This window comes from Hyposmocoma kahamanoa, unplaced genomic scaffold, assembly GCF_003589595.1.
Source record: "Hyposmocoma kahamanoa isolate Upper Pololo Valley unplaced genomic scaffold, ASM358959v1 160, whole genome shotgun sequence".
Classification (NCBI taxonomy): domain Eukaryota; kingdom Metazoa; phylum Arthropoda; class Insecta; order Lepidoptera; family Cosmopterigidae; genus Hyposmocoma; species Hyposmocoma kahamanoa.
The window spans coordinates 2189281-2212977 of record NW_020653575.1 but is presented as its reverse complement, the minus strand read 5'-3'; the positions used below and the strand labels follow the sequence as shown (position 1 = coordinate 2212977).

At 36.1% G+C, this 23697-nt stretch overlaps 1 protein-coding gene across 2 annotated transcripts in view; it reads left to right on the top strand.

Annotated features, from left to right (window-relative positions):
• LOC113240653 (alpha-tocopherol transfer protein-like) overlaps positions 1-23697 on the top strand; it is a 58399-nt gene that overhangs the window by 6551 nt on the left and 28151 nt on the right. The window lies entirely within an intron of this gene.

Below are 23697 nucleotides of genomic sequence, written 5' to 3'. Positions count from 1 at the left end.
ATGTGTTTTTAAAGATATATTGCATGCAAAGTATGAATATATTTTTCATGTATAAATATATAATTATTAATATATTATGCAATATCACGACAAATAAGTTACCATCAATTTAAATAAAATTTAAACTCCTGTAACCTACTACTAATTTTGTTTTGTTCTATTGGTTTACAAAGCTTCAATAATTTATGTCGTTGTGGATAACTTTTTGGCCTAAGTTATTTAAGACATACATATATTGTTCTTTGTAATGTGTATTTAAGTTGGCTGTTCTTATTCCTTAACAATAAAAATAAATAAAAAATATAAAAAAATCAAGTCGGATAATTGAGAACCAACTCCTTTTTGAAAATGGTTAAAAAACAACAAACATTTTGCCATCGCTTCTCTTGGCACAACACAAAAGCACATAAAACACCAGTTGGTACGGTATCATGTTCGCATTTATGATGAGAATGACAAAAATGATCGCATATGCATCCATTTTGTGCTGGAACGACCCAGATTTAGCATAGATGCTACAGACCGTAAATAGTCTACAGCGCTGTTTTCTTGACAGTGTCATTATATGAATAGAAACCGTGTCACCAAAACGCATCACACGTAATTACACGCATACATACACTACATAAATATAGGCAGTTACGCAATACCTCGCCCTTACGTAGGCATACATACATATAACTGCCTCTGTGGCCGAACGGTTACCATGCCGGACTGCCACGCAGAGGCCTCAGGTTCCATTCCCGGGGCAGGAGAAATATTTGTATGGCCTACATTTATTTCTCTCGTGAGTTTGGATGTAATTTGTGGTTGTCTATGTTTGTGTCCATGGCACTGGCCTGTGGCGCGACAGGGCTTCCCTAGTACGGGGCTATGTTGAGTGTGTTATTATACGTTATACGTTAAAGCCTATTTTTCCACCCAGTCTCATTTATTAGATTGAACTTTTTTTCTATTTAAGAGTGTATACAACTGGCTTTGGTTAATTCAACATTACAGTGAAAGCGTTCAATCAATCAATTTGGAAAAAAATATATAGTAAAATTGAGGATTTACATTGATTACTATACGGTTCCTAAAAATTTTCACGTTAGAAAAAAAACACAAACTTAAGTAAATTTTACTAGAAAACCTCTGTACTCAATACGTACTTTACATATACCAATGTTTTTTTTTTGTATCAACTGAACTAAATAGAACATAGAACACGTATAGTATACGATATACACTTTTCAAACAGCTTTAATTTCGTTTGTAACAAAATTAATTCTGAAATAAAGCCAGTGTTCCCGCTGCTCGACCCAAGCGAAATTAACCGTATTAATCATTGACTTACAAATAATGGACGACGGGTCTAATACAAAAAACCACGAAAACAATGTCCCAAGTCAACCTATTTAAACGTAGTGACATGTAAAGGAATATGAAAAAGCTAAAACGTTGAATTGAAATTGTAATGTCATCGCAGTACTGTCTAATTTTGCTTGCTTCGCTGTCAGTCGAACAAACGAAGACTAAAGCGTGAATGACGCTCTGTATACGATTTTAACGCCCTATAAGTTCGGACACTTTTTAGCGCGGACCCGACGTCCATATAATTGTAAGTCAATTGTATTAATACAGGAAAAATTTTAATTGCAGCTGAGGTAGTATCGATTCTTAAGTAGGGTAGGGTTTGTGAACCATCATCAACGACAAAACATTAAAAAGAGTCATAAAAATAAACTGTCTGTTTCTAATACTCGTCTTCAAAACTACTGTACCTCAGTGCGAAAGTTGTATCTTCTTTTAACTTTATTACGGCAACACTCTATTATTTCCCCTTCCAGAACCTCTACTGTCTACAACAATCGAAGAATTTTCTCTAGTTCCGACCATAACAGCTCCAGAACTTCGTTCGCACAAAAGTTCTTTCACTTTAGAGGTAGTCGGATTTACAATGATTTAATCATTTACTCAATATTTAACAACTTTAAATATTGAGTAGATGAAAATTATGAAAACTAAGGACGTAATTATGAAGTATTTGTTAAAACGTAGTTACTACGAAATCGAAGAACTACTGATAATTAAAGCTTACGCTTTATTGGTTATCCAATAGTACACAAGGCTCACCCTTATAACGCTCACACACTCACTCGATTTGTTTAATCTCATAAAAGGAAGTATGTAAAAACTCATTTAAATGTTAATCAGTTTCCTAGTTCGAAAGTAATGGCTTCATCTATTGGAAGAGTACATTCCGCAGCCTATTGTATTTAGTTATGTAATGATCTACGTTTTTCACTAAATAAATTCGGGCAAAGTCAAAGTCAAAGTCAAAGATTATTTATTCCATAGGTAAAATAAATTTACACTTGAAAACGTCACATTTAAGGTACTGCTCGTTCACTACGCTGACCTCCCTGAGAAGAACGAGCAAGAAACTCTAGGGATTGCTCTTTTCAAATAAACTTAAATGCTATGGAATACATTTTGAATCAAATTTGTGTGGATTCTGGAGCCATGTCGTCTTTCCATACATCTTTATCTAACACGTAGTCTTCAATTTTGTAATATGATTTTTCGATCAAAATATTTTTAATGTAGTTTTTAAACTTAGGAAATGATAAACTTAATATATGCTCCGGAATATTATTGTAAAAACGTATACAGTTCCCCATAAAAGAGTTGTTTACCTTGGTTAAACGAAATCGTGGTACCATGAGTTTGGACTTAGCTCTAAGGTTAATATTATGGATATCTTCTTTCTTATTGAAATTATGTATATTTTTACGGGCATATAAAATATTTGAGTAAATGTACTGTGATGCCACAGTCATGATACCAGTCTCCTTAAACTTTTCTCTGAGAGATACCCGAGAGCCTAGACGGTACACAGAACGAATCGCTCGTTTTTGCAATACAAATATGGTTTGAATATCTGCCGCTTTACCCCACATGAGAATCCCGTAGGACATTATACTATGGAAGTAACTAAAGTAAACTAGTCTAGCAGTACTAACATCGGTAAGCTCACGTATTCTGCGGACTGCGTATGCAGCGGAGCTTAATCTGCTGGCCAGGGACGATATATGTGGAAACCACTGAAGTTTACTATCTAAGGTCACTCCCAAGAAGACTGCTTTATTAACAAGGTCTAACTTTTCTCTGTTTATTTCTATGCTTGGACTAGTCGATTTTACGTTAGGTAATTCAAATTTAACACATTTTGTCTTCTTGGCATTAAGCAATAAATTGTTAGCATTCAACCAATAAACTACTTTAGAGAGGGTATCATTAATACGGTCATAGTTAATGTCATGTCTGTCTGTTTTAAAAATCAAGGATGTGTCATCAGCAAACAACACTATTTCGCAATGGTCCTTAACAAAGAATGGCAGATCATTAATATAAATCAGAAATAAGAAAGGTCCAAGTATTGAGCCCTGCGGAACACCCATTTTTACTGGAGAACCCAAAGAAGTCGCTCCATTTATGCCTACTTTCTGAATTCTACCGTTGAGATATGACGAGACAAGTTTCGACGCCTTGCCATTTACACCGTAATGTTCCAGCTTACTAATAAGAGTATTATGATCAACGCAATCAAATGCCTTTGAAAGGTCACAGAAAACACCAATAGCGTTCTGGGACCTTTCCCAAGCATCAAAGATGTGTTTTAGTAACGCTACCCCCGCATCGCTAGTCGATCTACCACTAGTAAACCCGTATTGTTCACTATGAAAAATATGATTCCTACCGAAATAGGACAGTAATTGAGTTAGCATAACCTTTTCGAATATTTTACTTAAAGCTGGTAAAATTGAAATGGGCCTATAGTTGCTAGGATCAACTTTCCTACCGCTTTTGAATAAGGGAATAACCTTGCTGTATTTCATTAAATCGGGAAAAACACCTTCGTCAACGCACCTATTGAAAGCTACAGCTAACTGTGGGGAAATGAGATTAATTACTGAGTCTATAACTTTAGTTGATATGCCCCAGAGATCTTCAGTTTTTTTAACATGTATTGACTTAAAAGCTTTTATGATGTCTTGTGAATTAACATGACGAAAATTAAATAAACTGCCACAAACGTTAACATTTTCCTTTAGGAGATCAATAGCAAGTGAAGGGGAGGAATTTAATGATTTTGTAGTGTTCACAGCAATTTCCGAAAAGAACGATTCAAAAGCTTGGGCTACTTTATCTTTAGATTTTATAAGTTTGCTGTCTAATTCTAAAACTATATCTCTATCGTGTAGTTTAACCCTGCCTGACTCTTTATTTATTATGCTCCAAGTAGTTTTAGATTTATTTATCGATTGTCTAATTTTGTCGCTGTGAAACTTCACCTTAGCAGCTACACAAACTTTTTTAAATATTTTCGAATAAATTCTAACATATTCTATGAAATTGGAATTAGTATTATAAGTTTTCATAGCATATAGCTCATACAAACGAGACCTACTCTTATGAATACTTACTGTTGCCCAGTCGTTGAATTTAGTCTCTCTATGGAAAGTTAATGTTTTCGATTTAAATATATTGTCAAATTCATTTTTAATTAAACCAAATATCGTGTTATATAAAGTATTTGGATCCTCCGGTATATGGGATAGGGAATTTAAACTGTTGCCGATATTATTTTGAAATCTAATTATTCGTTCTGTGGTAATCGGTCTGCAGAGAAATTGGTCTACCTTCTTGCTCATTTTACAATTAAAAGAAGCCAATTGGCCACTATGGTCGGATCTTAAGCAATTTATTATTGATTTAGACACTGCGTCTGTGTTACAAAAGATGTTTTCAATACAAGTAGAAGAGGAGGCAGTAATGCGAGTTGGTTCTAAAAAACGATTAATCAAGTTAAAACTTTGAAATAAATTAATGAGTCTTGCAGAAGTAGAACAGTTTTCCAACAGGTTTACATTAAAATCTCCACATATTACTACGTTTTTTTTGGTTGGAAAAATCCGCTTTAAACTGTCTTCCATAATTAATTCAAACTCGTTAAAATTAGCAGAGGGGGGCCTGTATACACATAAGACGACAAACTGATCCAATTCCACACATGAAATCTCAATAGTTCGTTCAGTAGAAAGATTTGTGATATCCTTACGCTCTTTAAATTTTAAGTTACGCTTAATAATAATCATGGATCCGCCTCTACTTAAGCTCTTTCTTATGAACGAACTGACTATTACATAATTTTCTATATTGTTAATGGCTTCGTAATCTTTCAGCCAGTGTTCTGTAACACAAAACACGTCAACGGAAATATCGTGTAAAAAAAGACTTATTTCTAATATTTTGCCAGAAAAGCCTTGAATATTTTGATGTACTACATGGAAACGATTAGACTTTTCTGTTGTCGTGTCTTTTCTGTTGTCGGGCAGAACTCTAAGTCTTGTTTCATGATAGTGGAAAGGGGAAGGCGGAATAAAAACGTGCAATTCCCTCACAATCTCCGTGAACCTATAGAACACCGATAAATAGGCAACTTTCATGCTCTGCATCTTCATCTCTACTAATTTCGAGGCACCTATAAACCGCGTACCACGTTTTTCTAGTGAATCCAAAGTGACCAGTTGGTATTTAACATAATCGTCTCACAGGTGGTAACAGTACTCCAAACACGACTTGCTGGTGTTTTCTTAACAATTTCGGAGAGTAACTGATTATGTATTGAACATTATAGAGTCCAATGTATCATTCTTTAAAACCTGCTCATCTCACATACTTTTTCAAATAATAAGTCAAATTCGCACCCCCCATGAAAGAATGGCATAAGTGGAGTTACGTCCAAAATGTTTATTGCTCCATTAGATACAGAAAAATATAACCCACATCCTCTCCAATTCTTGTAAATCTATCTACAATATTTTTCGATAGAGTTACAAGAATTGGAGAGGACGTGGGTTATATTTTTCTGTATCTAATGGAGCAATAAACGTTTTATCGTCGCTTAGCAAACAACACCACTCAAGTAATTTGAAGTAATTTTAAAGGAGAGTGTAAAAACTGCACTAATATTTTTTTAGATTTTCTTATCTATTATTGGTAATAAGTGCTCTATTTATGGACACAATTGTATATGTGTAGGTTGTAAAATTTTTATTGACATTCACGTTTTATTTGGACATGAGTAACGTTCAAAAGTAAGAATTTCGACTTGAGTGGTGTCGTTTGCTAGGCGACGTTATGCCATTCTTCCATAAGGGATGCGAATTATTAAAATAACTTTAGTAGTAAGTATACTGTTACACGCAGAAGTAAATTGAAATAAAGAATAAAAAATCTCGTGGAAATAATAAAAAATGGCCCATTAAATGATAACCTAATTAAAATAACAATAGACACTGCCTGGTACTTACTTTTAACTAACTTCCTATTGTCTTGGTCAAGTTGCAAGATCTCAAGACAACTTGAGTTACCTTCATTTCAGCTTGCATAGTTTGTAATTAACAACTGGTTATTAAGTTTAAGTACAGGTTAAATGATTGTGCAATCCAAATAACTGTATGCAGTTGAAATTAGAAGTTCCTATTAATAAAAATTAATCCGTGTTTAACATTACCATCTTTACGTCACTATACAACAATATATAATTTTCATAACCGACATAAAAATTAAGTCCGTTTCAAGCCTAATAAACATAGGGCATTACGTCCGATTGTATCAGGGCATAGCTCGTTTACTATGTTGACTTCCCTGAAAACAACGAGCAAGAAACTTTAATGATTGCTCTTTTCAAATTAATTTAAATGTTATGGAACATACTTTGAATTAAATTTGTATGAAATGTAAAGCCATGTCGTCCTTCCTTACATCTTTATCTAACACGTAATCTTAAATTTTCTAATATGACTTTCCAATTAAAATATTATTAATGTAGATTTTAAACTTAGGAAATCTTAATATATGCTCCGGAATCTTATTGTAAAAACGTATACAGTTACCCATAAAAGAGTCGTTTACCTTGGTTAAACGAAATCATGATGCACGAATTTGGACTTAGCTTAGGTTATTATTATTATGGATATCTTCTTTCCTAATGAAATTATGTATATTTTTACGGGCGTAAAAAATATTTGAGTAAATGTACTGTGATGCCACAGTCATGATATCAATCTCTTTAAATTGTTCTCTGAGAGAAACCAGAGCACCTAAGCGGTACACAGAACGAATCGCTCGTTTTTGCAATACAAATATGATTTGTATATCTGCCGCTTTACCCCACATGAGAAGGTGAGAGTACTCTCCCGAACTTTTTCTCTACGGCTACTAAAATATGGTGACGTAATCGTCACGCTTAGCAAATGGCTTAAGGATCATAGGACAGATTGAAACATTATTGAATAAACAAGTACTTATATAAAAAGAAAAGAGAAGAAGTTACTACCAAGAATTTTTTGTAGTTAGAAAACATTGTAAACAAATCAATTACTTCATTTGATTAATTTAATAATTCGACCTAGTGGAGTAAGTCTTCCTGGGAAGCCTGATGTCGCGAGTTTATATCCCGATTAATTAGAGTTTTTGTTTAGTTTTAAAGCACAAATTTGTTTAAGCGTTTATATTACACTATTCGTTTTTAGTTTAAAAAAGAACGTGTTTTTTTTTGTAAAATTTTTAATTTCTAGTAGCCTATGTTATTTTGGTAGCAGTAGAGCTCCTTTTGAAAGAGTTCGTCCAGGGAAGTACTGCCACTTTATCTACTTCTGCCACCAAGCAGTAATGTCAGCATTACTGTATTCCGGTTTTGAAGGGTAAGGGTGCTGGTGAAACTACAGGCACATGGGACTTGTCAACTTATGTCTCCGGGTGACGGGCGCAGTGGCGGTGCGCCTCAGATCTTTGCGATTTAAAGAACTGAGTGGCACTGCAACTGTTACGGACAGGCATGTAGCTTACCACCACGCGCACGACTTGTTCGTCGCGTCACTTGATATTATAAAAAAAATTATATTACTATTTAAGTGTAATACTCGGTAGTAGTTGTCTGTAGCATAGTTTACAATTTTCATGTAGGTATTCATTAATTTTGTAATAACTGTTTGGTGCAAATAGAAAAAAACAACACCTAAAAATGTATAGCGTAACCGAGTACATGGCATCTAGACCTTAGAAGATTATGGCATTTATTTATACGTCAGACAACTGCTAAACGTTTGAGGTTAACGCACTAACCGGTTACGGTTCTTGTGCAAAGTACAACAGCATCACGAGATACAGTGGGTTCAAGTTATACATAAACAAAGTGCGCAGTCTAAAATAGCATAAAATAAACCTCAGTTAGGTACACTTGAATAGGAAGTTTAACATTTATTTATTTATTTATTCATTCAATGCATTACATGGGTAATATACATGTTCTTAAAGTAAATATAAGTACAGCCATGTAACCCTGCAGGGCACAGCAATTAGTTATAACATAAAATTAAATTATATTTAATTTCTAAACTTGTAAGCTATAATCTATAAAAAATAACATTAACTTTCAGTCATAATCATCAAATTAGTATCAAAATAATATTATATTAATAAAATAGAAGTAACAAGAACAAGGGTAATGATTAATTGTACATGTAGAAATAGATAAATTAAAATATTTTTATTCTTAAGAATACTTAAAAGTCTCATATAAAATTAATATCATTTGTTATTAATCATATCTTGTCAAATCTATAAATTAACATTTCATATCAGTCGTAATCAATTAAAATCAATGTCTAAAATAAAATTATAACAATAAAATACAAATAATGGAGATAAAAGTAATAATTAATTATATAAGTAAAAATTAGAAATATTCGTTGGTAATAATTTTTTTAAATCACGTATATATTGATATAATTTGTTATTTATAACATCTTGTCTTTGCTCTCGAAGAACTCTTGCAACGTGCAAAAGCATTTTTGGACCAAATATTGTGTAAGTTTTTTATTAAAATCATTTCAATGCCTTATTTTATCGAACTCGTATCTTATAAAGAGTGATTCAGGAGATGGCAAAACTTTCTATTTATTTTAAATTTCTTATCAATGGTGCTAATTTGGATGCATTACTATAAGAATAGTTAAAAGTCAGTGTGTGAATATTAGTATGCGATTTGTAGATTGTTCTGGGTTCACTAGCCTGAACATATCATACTGTTAATACAATAGTGTATTAAATCAAAAAGTGTATTTTTTCAGCATCGATGAAAAACGAACTACTCACTTCCCGTAAAAATTGTTTAAAATTGATCTACAGGTTAAAGTTTTTTTACAGACATCTAACCAATTTTGTACTTGCCAAATATATTTGAAAATAAAAGGGAAAAAATGATTTCATATTTTTGAGTAAGGACTGTTTTGTCCAGAACTAAAACTTTGACTCATATCGAGTTAAGTGGAGATCTTTTAATTGTTTTTTACTATATATCAACGACGGTCTTATTGACGTGTAGAGAATCAAATTTTACATTTAGCAATAGCATAAACTTGAATGTTACATATTTTACAATAATAGCAGTGCTTAAAGAACATATTCAAAGTTCTTGTTCTATTCGGTCTTAGTGTCGTATTCTAGAACTCTACTCAATGCTCAAGTCAGGATTGCAATTTAAACACAAGCACTGGAAATACGACCCTAATGGCAGGGACTTGAGTATGATTTCGAGTGCTTTAAACCATACTCAAATCCTGACTTAAGCATTGAGTAGAGTTCTGGAATACGACCATTAGTCACCCATTGCTGAGTGTAGACCTCGTAATTTGCACTCCATTCTCTCCGGTGTAGTGTTATTTGCCTCCAGATTTTTCTGGTTCATCTTCAACCCATTTTATCCGTCCCAATGCTGGGTACGGGTGTACTCTCAGGCGAGGGTTCAGGCCTCAACCACGCGGGCCCAATGCGGGTCAGGGACTTCACATGTTTTTCGAGGGTTGTGAACATTCTCCGACGTAGGTACATATTTCATCACAATGTTTCCCTTCTTCTTGTAGCCTTCTGGCAGCCAGCGCTTCTGGTACTGATCCTCGGTCTCCACTAAATTTGACGTTACTCTTCATATTTAGTCATTTTCCATTCCAGTGGCAAAATAATACCAGCAGAGCATCTTGAGAAAGGGTTCGTACAGGGAAATACTGCCACCTTTCTTTGATTAATTCCCTCTTATCTTTGCTTGATCTTTATTTAATTTTACTTTAAATTTTTAATATCAAATTTTCTTTTATTTCTTACTTTTGCAAAGATTGTTATCTTTTTGCGAGTTTTATCTCGTTCAAATAGCACTTACTAGAACTATTGTATCCGGTGGTGGGAGGCTGGACATCTGTCACACAGGTTAATACATCCAGTATGGACTCGTCTCTTACCAAGGTTATTTTTAATAAAAATTCAAAAGTCAGCTTTTTATAAGTTCAGTTATGATCTTAATAAGAGGCGATAAAGATTACATTATGTATTTAAGACTATGGGCTCTCCCAACGCCTAAAATATTAATTTTGAACTTTTAAATGACAAAGGCGGTATTCCCCGGCAATGGTACAGTCGGTTGGGGTCAGAGACTCAGGTTATTTATTTTTATTATTTTGACTCATAGTGAAGCTTACAACTAATGTGGTCTTTTTATGTTTTATGTAATAAACTAAGCTGCCAAGCAGGGCTCGGTCACTTGCTTACGCGATAAGTGCCCACCACTGAGTGTATCGCCGATGGTGCATGCGTCAAGACAAGTCTTTCATTTACATTACAATCCCTGTACAACCCCAACATTCGGTTCCGCACGACTGCACAGAGTGGGCAACGTTATTTTCACCTCTCTGAGCGCGTGCTTAGGTTCCTTTTTTCTCGTAGTGAGCGCCTGGTGTCATTACTCAGATTTAGTAGGCTACTATAGACAGAGTGATATATCTGTTACGTAGTAATATTAAGTAATCTGTGATCCAGGTTCCTTATTATATTTCTATTTGTAAGGATCTGTAATTAGTTCTCAGTTATTATTATTATTTAATTTAGTTTTAAGTTATTAGTCTTCCTTTTAAGATAAATAAATAAAAGCTTTACCTGTTTCTGTCGCCAAGAAATATATGTGAACATTACTGCGTGCTGTTTTTGAAGTGTAAGGGTGCTGGTTAAATTACAGGCGTATGGGACTTGTCAACTTATGTCTCAGGATGACGGGTGCAGTGGTAGTGCCCCTCAGATCTTTGCGATTCAAGGCTCGTTTCGGCGTTGCAACTACGAGTATATAATAATAGCGCGTTGCATATCACCAAACATACGACTTCTATGTTCCGTCATTTAGTACCTATCATAAAAAAATCTGTATAGTATAAAGTAAATAAACCGTGAGAAATTGTAAGTTTCCTATTGACTCGTGTACAGTGTTATCTCATTTATACGCGTGGAAGTAAACGTACCGGTTAATTGCAGCTACAGTTATTCAATTATTCTCTGTAAGCTATAATATTATACAACATTGTGTCGTCAACGTTTTATAGGCTGTAGGTATTGTTGGATGATAATTACCTTGGCGTAAAAACGTTGAGTAATAAAATTGAAATTTTATTGCGTTGTATTTATTGTAGAAAACCATGTATTTACAGTATTAGCCCTTTACGCTTTGTCTTGTTTGTTGAATCGGAAATATTTATACAAGTTGTGGTCAAGTTTTAGAACCATTTTAACTGACTTAATGAGAAAAGGGTTTCTGTCTAACATGACCATACGTCCCGCTTTGAGCGGGACGATCCCGCTTTTAAGCTTCGTGTCTCAATCGAACACTTAGAACAAATTCACTTCGATCCGGTTGGATTCGAACCAGCGTCTACCGGCAAACCATGCCAGACGCTATGCCAACTAAGCCACGGTGAGAAATATATAAACTTTCATAGATTTCATTGAAAAATCATTCAAAAACTAAAACAAAGATCTGCAAACAAACACATGAAAAAATTCGTTAGGTTCGTTCCGTGGCTTAGTTGGCATAGCGTGTGGCAAGGTTTGGAAGTGAATTTTTACTAAGTGTTCGTTCTCTGTTTAATAATTATAACGAACTAGTGGAATAATTTCACAAAAACAAAAATTAATATCATGATGGTTAAACATCCTGGCATTGAATAAAACTTAATTTCACTATATAGTTTTCTTCTAACTTTTTTAATCATTAAACATTTCGTAATTATCGTAAATATGTGTTGCATTTTTAATCAATAACAAATTTATAGACGTATCGCTCTGAGGGAAAAAAACATTCTATTTTATGTCCGTATCGGAAATTGAAGTTTATTTTAGTTTTAATTTACGTGTTGCTTTTATGTTTCCACATATTTGTATATGACTTGTGTAACTCATTAATAGAACGTGTTTGACACGTGCTGCAACTCAGGCTATGAAATGCTAAGCCAAAATGAACCAAAAATTCGTTGCCTTACTATACGTATTATAGGCTGTATGAATTGTTGGATAATTAATGTTGGATGATAGTTACTTATGCGTAAGAACGAGGAGTAATACAATTAAAATTTTATTGCGTTGTGTTTATTGTATTAGCCCTTCACACTTCCTCTTGTTTCTTGAATCGGAAATATTTATACAGGTCTGGGTTACGTATTGGAACCTTTTTAACCGACTTAATGAAAAAAGTGTTTCTGTCTAACGTGACCATATATCCCGCTTTAAGCTGGACAGTCCCACTTTTAACCTTCGTGTCCCCAAAATACTTGTCATCATGTGTCAATATTTTTTTAAATGATGCGAAATCGTAGCAGAATAATTAATAGCAACACGATATTCAAGATGGTGGTTGTTCTGTAACTGTCTTCATAACGATACCAACAGACATATTTTTTATTAAAATTGATGACAAAAACTATTTTTGAATAAGTACATTAGTGACATGGCATACAAAAACCGGTCAAACAAGAACAACATTATTTTTTGGACCCAGCTGTGTAAGTCGCTACTTTTACGTCTTTTCTAATGATTCCTGATCTTTTCACAATCTGATTCATCAATTTGACAATGGCGGTAGCATTATGACTCTAGTACTACTGCTATCAAAGTCAAATAATCTTTTATTCCATAGTTAAACTTTTTACATTTGAAAACATCATTTTTTAAGCTACTGCTCGTTCACTGCGCTGACCTCCCTGAACAAGCAGGGAAAGCCTAGACATTGCTCTTTTCAAATAAACTTAAATGCTATGGAATACACTTTTTAGACGCACACACTCTACATAGCCCCGCACTAGGGAAACCCTGAGTCGCGGATGCCATGGACACACACATAGACAACCACAAATGACACCCAAACTCACGAGAGAAATAAATGTAGACCATACAAATATTTATCCCGGCCCGGGAATCGAACCTGGGACCTCTGCGTGGCAGTCTGGCATAGTAACCGTAGCCACGGACGCAGTTACTTTGAATCATAATTGTGTGGAATCTAGATCGATGTTGTCTTTCCATACATCTTTATCCAGCACATAGTCTTCAATTTTGTAATATGACTCTTCAATTAAAATACTTTTAATGTAATATAGATTTTAAGACTTTCGTGGTTATTCACTAAATGATTATCACTAATATCAGGTTTGTTACCACGGTATGACTTCTTTTTATTTTCCCGATATTTCGGAACGGTTGCCCGCTCCATGGTCACGTGTTGACTGGACGGCGGCAGATGATAGCTTTAAGAGCAGACATATCTGTCTACCGTCTTGCGCTGTCGACGACTACATTCATCGCAATTTGTTGTTGCGTTACCATTGTCACTCACTTTTTTCACACAAAGCACACTCACTGTATCCACACGTGAAACTGAACTCGAGGTGTTTTTGTTTTTATTACTGCACGCACTAAGGACCGGATTCCAAGCACTGGACAGTTTAAAACCATCATCACGGTTAAATGTTTTGTACTTCGTGATCTTGATGGCTTCTCGTACCAATCGTGGTATGTAGTGAGGTTCTGTCGAGAGTACCTGGGGGCTATGCAACTCGATCCAGTGGTTAGTTTCAGTCTGCGTGAGATGTTGTGCTATAGCCGACTTCTGTGCATAATTATTTTTTACTGCTCGGGTGTGTTCCTTCATACAATCGACAATTGATCGTTTAGTCTGATCGATATACAAGCTCCCACAACTGCAGTTCACTGCATAGACACTCGGTATTTGTAAAGGAAGGTGATTTTTTGGTGAACGTAACATTTTTCCTATTTTGTTTACGTGAAAACAGTTCCTAAGTTTAAACTTAGGAAATGATAATCTTAATATATGCTCCGGAATCTTAATGAAAAACCTCTACAATTCCGCATAAAAGAATCGTTTACCTTAGTTAAACGAAGTCGTGGTACCATGAGTTTGGACTTAGTTCTAAGGTTAATATTATGGGTATCTTCTTTCTTAATGAAATTATGTATATTTTTACGGGCATATAAAATATTTAAGTAAATGTACTGTGATGCTACAGTCATGATACCAGTCTCCTTAAACTTTTCTCTGAGAGAAACCCGAGAACCTAATGCAAATATGATTTGTATGTCTGGCGCTTTACCCAACATGAGAAGGTGACTGTACTCTCTCGAACTCTTTCTCAAGGAGCTCTACTGCTACTAAAATATATTGACGTAATCGTCACGCTTAGCAAATGGCTCATAGGACATAAGGATCATAGGACAGACTGAAACAGTATTGAATAAACAAGTACCTAGATAAAGAGAAAAGAGAAGTTACTGACCAAGATATTCTTGTAGTTAGAAAACATTGTAAACATTTCAATTACTTAACTTGATTAATAAGATTGCGTGTGCAGGCTTTCCCGCGCGCAATGCTGTACGCTTCTGGCTAAAGGCAGCGATCCTCTGAGCATGGAGCCAACACAGTCGATACTTTTCCGCGCCAAAGATTTCACATCTTTGGCGCGGAAAAGTATCATCTACTCGTATCTTGCCCCACTTTGTAAGACTTACTCCTGAATTCGGATTGCCATGTCAATCTGCAAGGCTTCGGGCTCAAGCTGATTGGAGTAAGGACGATTTGTTCGATTGAGGATTTTCATATAGTTCTAACCTGGATTCTAACGACAGCCCATCTTATATCGTGCCGCACGTGGCCTAATACCTCCACCCTTGAAGATTTAATGGCGGTTACTAGTGACGCGGTCGGCGTGGCTAAGTTCAGGGCTACAATAGTGTATGCCGTCAATGCGAGAAGATGGCGATTATTGCTTACGATAGTAGCGTTGGATTTCTCGTCACGAAGGATGCTGTTGCGGACCGGCTACTGAACTGGACAGATATGACTTATATTTTTAGTTATTTTTATTTACTCATTGTTTATGTATTTTTTGCCTATGGTGCGTTCTTTTCTGTTTTTCTGCTTAGGTAGTCATTCTCTAAATTATAATTTCATTTCGCTTTACTTTGAGCTTGATTTTCCCACTACTCCTCAACATTTTGGTCCTTCGAGCCGGATCTGCGCTGAGAATCGAATGTTATATGAGATATTCCTTTAGCCACCTTTGCCAAAAAGTATCCGCCACGCGAACCGCCTTCCGTCATCAAAGACGTCCATATAAGTCCTGCCGCTTCGCTGTAGCAAAATTGTTCGCAATGGAAGAGGAGCCAATGAAAAAATGAAACGTTTTGTCAATGCTTTTCTTTTTGTCGAGCTGTCATGGCCGACGGAGACAGCCAAGAACCGCTGAACGGAGCAGATTTAAATCTTTTCAGTTCTTTTCTATTACTCATTGTTTATGTATTTTTTGCCTATGGTGCGTTCGTTTCTGTTTTTCTGCATAGCTAGTTTTTCTCTAAATTATAATTTCATTTTGCTTTACTATGTGCTCGATTTCCCACTGCTCCCCAACACATGCAATTAACTCTCTCCATTCAAATGAGCCTTTACTTTGACAAAAGAAAATGTTCTAGAAACACTCATCGTTATGAAAATATTGTTAGAATAACAAAACATAGGCTGGACAATGAAAACTTTGTTTTGGAAACTAATATTTCTGTCGGCTCTCAGCTATGAAACTTTTATTGTTGGAGCAATAACATTTTATCTTTCCTTAGAAAGAAAAAATGTTATTGCACACTGTTATACTACACTTATGTAGATCACCACCAATGTTATTTGAACGAATATTATATCATTTTAAAGGGTGTATTCAGGGTGTAAATCGATGTCCGTCAAGGAAAAGACGAGGCCGATCGAAACTGTCAAACGGGATCGTTCTAAAAGTCAAATCGCGTTGTTAAGCATTCTTAATTCTAGCCCTGATCGAAACTCAAATCTGTAGGCAACGATATCCATGCATCCATAGTGAGAAATCGGCCTTAAATACGAATTTCGTGCTTCAAAGTGTAGGGTCCTTGAATAGAAATTATTGTGCCTGAGTCAACTCCAGGTTCCTTCGGGATTGCTAATGACAACACAGTAAGATAGATACTTGACCAATGCAAAGGTCAGTGGAGAAGAAATCCAGCCATACCAGTCTTGTCAGTGCGATGGGTTTTGCAGGATTTAATTCCGCCTTTCCATCATCGGCCAGACGAGAGGGTCCCACCCCTATGTTGTGGATATCCCAAAGATTCGCAGGAACCGTTACGCTTCCACAGTCATATGGCCGTTATGGAGTGGAATTCCTTGCCTGTATTCTTATTCCCTGGACACTATAACTTGGGCATTTTCAAGGCCAGAGCGAATGGGCATTATTTAGATATTTATGCTCCATCGTCATCACTTTCCATCAGTTGAGATGGAGGTCAAATGCGCATTTATTTTATCATAAAAAACAACGTTGACCCAATATAGGGTGGGAACTTAACATGTCTTAGAAGTGGTTTGTGAAACTTTGAACCTTGGATTCTATTGCATGCTTTTCTTCACCGTGTTAGCTATATAAAATAAATAAATAAAAATTATAATGCTTGATTCTTTAACACAATGCGTGGGAACCATGACAATGATAGTAAACTTAAAACAAGATTAGAACCATATTGAAGTACAACAATGAATAAACAATGTGATTCAAATAAACAAGATGTTTTTTTAAATGATTATGTAACGAGTTCTTAGGTAGGAAACGAAAATATTCTGATCTAAATCGAGTATATTTGTTTTATTAAGCAAACTAACGTTTCGGGCCCTTTACAGGTCCCATGGTCCCGACTGTTTGGAAAAACAAATATACGTGAACTAGATCCGAAAAAATAATTTCATTTCATTTTATGTGCACCAATCGCGAAAAATGAAACTATTTTTCGGATCTAAATCGCGTTTATTTCAACAAACCAACGTTTCTGGCCCTTTACTGGTCCTTTGTCAGATAGCCGTGACCATGAGACCTGTAAAGGGCCTGAAACGTTGATCTGTTTGAAAAAAAAAACAAATATGGGTGAGATTCTGGATTCATGCCCTAATTTACCACCTCAGAACAATAATGCCAATAGTATGCGGAGTGCCGTGTACTTGAGTTTAGTCCACCATTTTCGCTTTGTACACTATGGTCGTGTCAATTATCCCGCACAAAATCTCGAAAATCGTGGAAATATACCTTAATTTGCTATTTAGGAGTGCAAAGATTATAGTTTCACCTGTAATACCTATTATCCATGGCGCTGTGTCATGTCTTCATTACGTCTTGTTTTATTTCAATAAATTTTCCATTTTCTGTTTCTCGTAATAGATTTTTTGTTATAAGAAACGAAAGTAAACTTCATACCGCTGCAATGTAGTCGACTTTTTTTGGAAAAAGTTAACAGGCGTTAATCGTTCGTCTTTCAGTTATTGTCGCTAGATGGCAGCACCTTCAATGAAATTTCAATTTTATAAAATCAAAACGTCGTAAATTGCAGTAATAGGTATTGAACATTCAACGATGCACCAACTGGGTAAAATAAAAAATTATATTAACAGTCCAGAATTTGTTATCTATTTTTAAATTAGAAAATCTTTCATAGTGTTTTTATGTAACAGATGTAATTGTGAGTTTTGGCGACTTACGGCTTAGGGCCCTTCCATTGTTTTTTCCGTGTTTACCACCCTTATTGTCATCAAATTTAAATGAGGCACTCCCTTTATAACAAAAAAAAACATCAAAATCGGTTCAAAATGTCGGAGTGATCAAGTAACGCATGCCTACAACAAAAAATATAGTGAAAGACAAATGCAAATAATCATTTATTCCAAAAGTAAAATTTTTACACTTGAAAACGTCATTTTTTAAGCGACTGTTCATTCACTACGCTGACCTCCCTGAGAAGAACGAGCAAGAAACTCTAGGGATTGCTTTTTTCAAATAAACTTAAATGCTATAGAATATATTTTGAATCATATTTGTGTGGCATCTAGACTCACGTTGTCTTTCCATATATCTTTATCTAACACGTAATCTACAATTTTGTAATATGAATTTTTATTTAAAATATTTTTAATGTAAGTTGTACACTTAGGAATTGGTAATCATAATATATTATGCTCCAGAATCTTATTATAAACACATATACAGTTACCCATAAAATAATCGTTTACCGTTTACGTTTAGTTAAACGAAAACGTGGTACCATGTGTTTGGACCTAGTTTTAAGGTTAATATTATGGATATCTTCTTTCTTAACGAAATTATGTATAGTTTTACGGGCATATAAAATATTTGAGTAAACGTACTGTGATGCCACAATCATGATTCACAGTCGAATTAAGACCGAGTTTTTTAAGACGGTTAAAAATTTTATCTTTAAATAGCGGACGTATACAGAACGTACAGCTAAGTCTGTAAAGAGCATTTACCTCAGATGGTGAATAAGCACGTTATTAATAAAACTTGAGGTTTTTTTAAATTGTGGTTAACAAGGGAAATCCATTCTTTACACGTCATACAAAATCATAGGTAATTCGCAATTATGGTACATCGCCAAGGGCACACCTACCTGGTGATTTTTCCACTATAATCGCAGTGACACTTGAGTGTTATAAGTGTCACCTTGCTTTGACGTTACTTGCGTATAATTGCCTTTAGGGCCTCACCACTTTTTCACACGGAATCGCATTAAGCAGTGAAACCTTTATGTCCATGCAAAAAGAGAGAAAAAGACGATGCGCTTTTCGCTCGGATCGTCCACGCGACCGCACACGACACGTGTCTTATTACATGACATCACTGCCTCGGTGGCAGAGGTCCCGGGTTCGATTCCCGGGCTGGGAGAAATATTTATATGGCCTACATAATGTCTCGTTAGATTTGGTGTAATTTGTGGTTGTCTATATGGTGTCCATGGCACCCGCGACACAGGGTTTCCCTAGTACGGCATTATGAAAGTGTGCGTTATTATTATTATTTCACCAGTATCGTTACCTTTTAAAACCGGAAGGCAGTAATGGTGGCATTAGTGCTTGGCGTCAGAAATAGGTAAGGTGACAGTACTTCCTTAGACGAACTCTTTTACAAGGACCTTTATTGCTACTAAAAATATGATATGTCGATACATGTGACACTTGCCACGTTAGGTTATTATGTATATATATATAAAGTTCCCACAGCGATATAATAACCATTCTCTAAAATAATTTCATTTCATAAAAACTACGCAATTTCATTTGCCAAAAGTTTTTATTTTTATTTTTTTTTATAATATTAAGTGACGGGACGAACAAGCCGTGCACCTGAAGGTAAGCTACACGCCTGTCCATAACAGTTGCAGTGCCACTCAGATCTTTAAACTACAAAGATCTGACGCGTACTGCCACTGCGCCCGTCACCCTGAGACATAAGTTGATAAGTCCCATCCATGAACCTGTAATTTCACCAGCAAATTCAAATCAATCTGACGTTCCATCGCATCCGCGTTACAAGGTTTCACTCATACGGGGCTATGAGAGTTAGTTACTTAGGGAGTGTGTGTATTATTACATAAAGATTTCTCTGAACGACTTAATGTAGTAGTGTAGTAGAGATGAGTGTAGTGACTCCCTTAAAATGTTCTTTCTTCATTTGAATGCGGAAATTTTAAAATGATTTTTTTTAAGTAATCTGTTTGTTAGTTTTACCATCTCAGTCACCCGCGACCATGAGATGTGTAAAGAGCCCGAAACGTTGGTTTGTTTGAAAAGACAAATATCCACGGTTGAAGTCCAAAAAAGTTATATATTAGTATTATATTTCCATTTTTTCTATATTCCACCACCTATATACAACGAGACATCCAAACCCAAATTCCAAGCACTGCCTTTGTACCGACAACACTCTCATTTCAAAAATAAAAAAATAAATGAAATAAAAAGATTTATTCTTCAACACTACAACGATGCATAAAAAATAAATAAATAGTGGCTTCAAATTTAAATCTATGTTGAAGAAAAGGTAACAGTTTCAGCAATTTGCTGGTTTTCAGGCTTCACCTTGAATATAACGTAAAGTAGGAACAAGTCAAATATATTTGTCGCTGTAGACACCGCTGTATGCAGTTTCTAATTAAGTATATAATTAAGAAACCATCTCACTCACCACTATTGTACACTATTATATATGTACTACAGAAGTTCCAGTTAAAATTTTTATTCAAAACTACAAATGATACACGCATCGACCATGCAGCAAAAAGTGTAAAAAGCATTTTATTACATAGGTATGCAGAATAGAACAAATCTATAGAAGTAATCTGTGTAGTGTGTTTGTATTCTTTTCCAGGTTCTGTCTAGAAAAGAATTTTGTTTTTGCTTTGATCTATTCACATTTTATGCGTTATATGTATATAAACACTAAAACCTATTTATAAACATAATTTACTCCTATACCGCTGTACTTATATTCCCACTTGCCCATGCACTACATATCAGATAGGTTATTTTAGATGCACTATTTACACTTTACTTTTTGCTGCCTCCGTGGCCGAACGGTTACCATACCGGACTGCCACGCAGAGGTCCCCGCGTTCGATTCCCGGGCCGGGAGAAATATTTGTATGGCCTACATTTATTTCTAGTTTGGGTGTAATTTGTGGTTGTCTATGTGTGTGTCCATGGCACCCGCGACACAGGGTTTCCCTAGTGCGGGGCTATGTTGAGTGTGTGCGTTATTATTATTATTATTACTATGTATATCATTTCAATGTATCTAACTTTACGCTTTCGTTATTATTTTGCTTACAAATAATTTAATCCCTCTCGTATATCTTGACTGAAAACCAGCTCCTTAGGAAACTTTGGGATATGCTTAGTCAGCGCGCTTTCACTGCTATGACAATCATGTTATGTTTTTTTCTTTTCTGTTTAATCTATATTTATGTTATGTTGGTGAATAAAGTGTTTATCTATCTATTTAGGTATCTAACCTTGTTTACATCGTTAAACATTATTTAGTTATTTCCTCATTCATGCAAATATGGCACATAATCGAATCATGCGCATTATTGGAATGACACATTATATGCTTAGTAGGCACGTGACAAAGGATGGAAATACCATATTAAAAATAGTTGGTCATTTATGCACAATCTTGCCCAACAGGTTATTTGAAGAACTATTAAATACCGAGACAGATTAAAAAAAACGTAATGTGATTTTGACGTATTACACGCTGGTGTATAAACAGCTGGATCAGAACAGAAATATTTTGAAAATACCTTCAAACCATTTGCAATTAAAGCGCAGGCCACACCGCGAACGAAGCTAAACTAACTTAGCTTAACTTACGTAGTTGCATACAACCAATTATGCCAGTTTTTTAATTATTTTATTCTTTCCGGGGGAAAGTCCGTTATGGATACCACCGCTTCACGGTGAGGCGCGATGGTTATATGACACTCCTACTCACTAAACACCGCCCAGTATTCCCATAACTCGCATGGGACGGGGCTATGGCCACGTGGTTTACGATCCACGACCCCGCCTGTGGTTGTTCGCGACTGCGGACCCACCTCTGGGAGACTTTACCATCCTCCCCACTCCGTCGTTACTGGCATGCCGGGAATACTTGACACGCCAACCAACCTGAGAACCCGTGTCCAATGGGCGACAAAGCCCCGGTTTTGCCACCCAGAGTGCACTGTCAGCCGCCTGCGCCCTAAACGTTTGCGGCGCGTAGAATGAGAGAAAGGCTCTTTCTCTCGCTCCCGCTTCAGAAGGACACCTGCGTGATCGGTAGAGGGCCGGTAGAGCCCGCTCGGCGGCGGCGTACCTTCGCGGCTGCGGGCGTTCGGAGCGGGAGCTCCGTTCGCCAGTAACTAAGTTTAACAGCCGCGAGGAGGACGATGGGGCGGTGTGGCCCGCTTCGTCGTGAGAAGGGGAGGGGGAGGACGTAGCTCCTCCCAGGTGCTGGGGGGTTCCGGTGCGCAAAGTCGATCCCGGATCCCTCCCACTAGAGCACCTGAGAAGGCCACGGTGAGGTTTTAGCCGGTAAAAGTCCGGCCTCCCTCTCCCGCTGCCCCTGCGGCGGAGAACGCCTACGTGAGCTAAGCTAAATTAGCTTAGCTTCGTCCGCGGTGTGGCCTGTGCTTAATTGATTCTCTTTCCCCACTATGTGAGTTTTTACAAAACCCATGGACAAATTGCCGCCTCCACGTGCATCCTCAATTAATGCTGATGCTAGACTACCGCGCGCTCCTACTATCATGTGAACACTTTTAACGCCTAAATTTTTAAAAACACTCGGCTCCATATTTAAAGCCCGCCAAACCGCAAAGCACTTTGCCCGCTGGTAAAAGTAAGATGGCGGAATACGTTACGGAAACTCTCTCTAAAAATATAACACTAGAGACTAACTTTTTTTAATATATTTTGCAGTCACACAAGTAATAATAATGTTACTTCATAATGGCTTGTACACATACAGGCCCATATCTCTTTACGTTAAGTTTAGTTAATAGTGTCCCTCCCTATCAACCTCTTGGTTATACGGGTGGGCACTATTATCAGTGCCAGCAAGTCTACACAGGGATTTTGATTATACACCTTCAATAAAAGTTTTATTTGAATCTATTTTTATTGCCCTTAACAATTTTTCTTCACCTTGCAATAAGGCATTAAAGTGCAACCCTGTCTTGAGTAACATAATGAATTATTTGCTAATACTGAATAATGTAGACGGCATGCAATAAAGTGTTACTTGTTTTCTTTTATTGATATAAAATGTTGCAAAAAGAAGGTTTCAAGAAATTACCAAGCCGCAATGATGTTATAAATCGTACCATTAGTCAAGATCTGAAGGCCTTTCTTAAGTTTTAGTAACAGTTGAACTTGTGACTATGCTGACCTTCATCATCATCTCACCTTTTTATCATCCTCTTTTTCAGTCGTTCTCGAATTCCCTTTTCCTTCACTATTCTTACGTATGTTCGATCCATTATTCCCATCAACAACAACAACAAGTTGTGCGCCTGATGGTAAACTACACACTTGCCTATAACAGTTACAGTACCACTGCTTTAAATCTAAGATCTTAGAGACACTGCCACTGCGCCCGTCACCCTGATATATAAGTTAACAAGTGTGCCTGTAATATCACCAGCGCCCTTACCCTTCAAAACCGGAATACAGTAATGGTAACATAACTGCGTGGCGGCAGAAATAGGTAAGGTGGCAGTACTTCCCTGAACGAACTGTTTCTAAAATCACCTTTATTTCCTTATCGTTAAACTTCACGTAGATTACTATTAAAATTATATGTGTATTGTGTTGTGTTATTTCGTTTTAAAAAAAGTGTTTAATAATATTTTTTATTA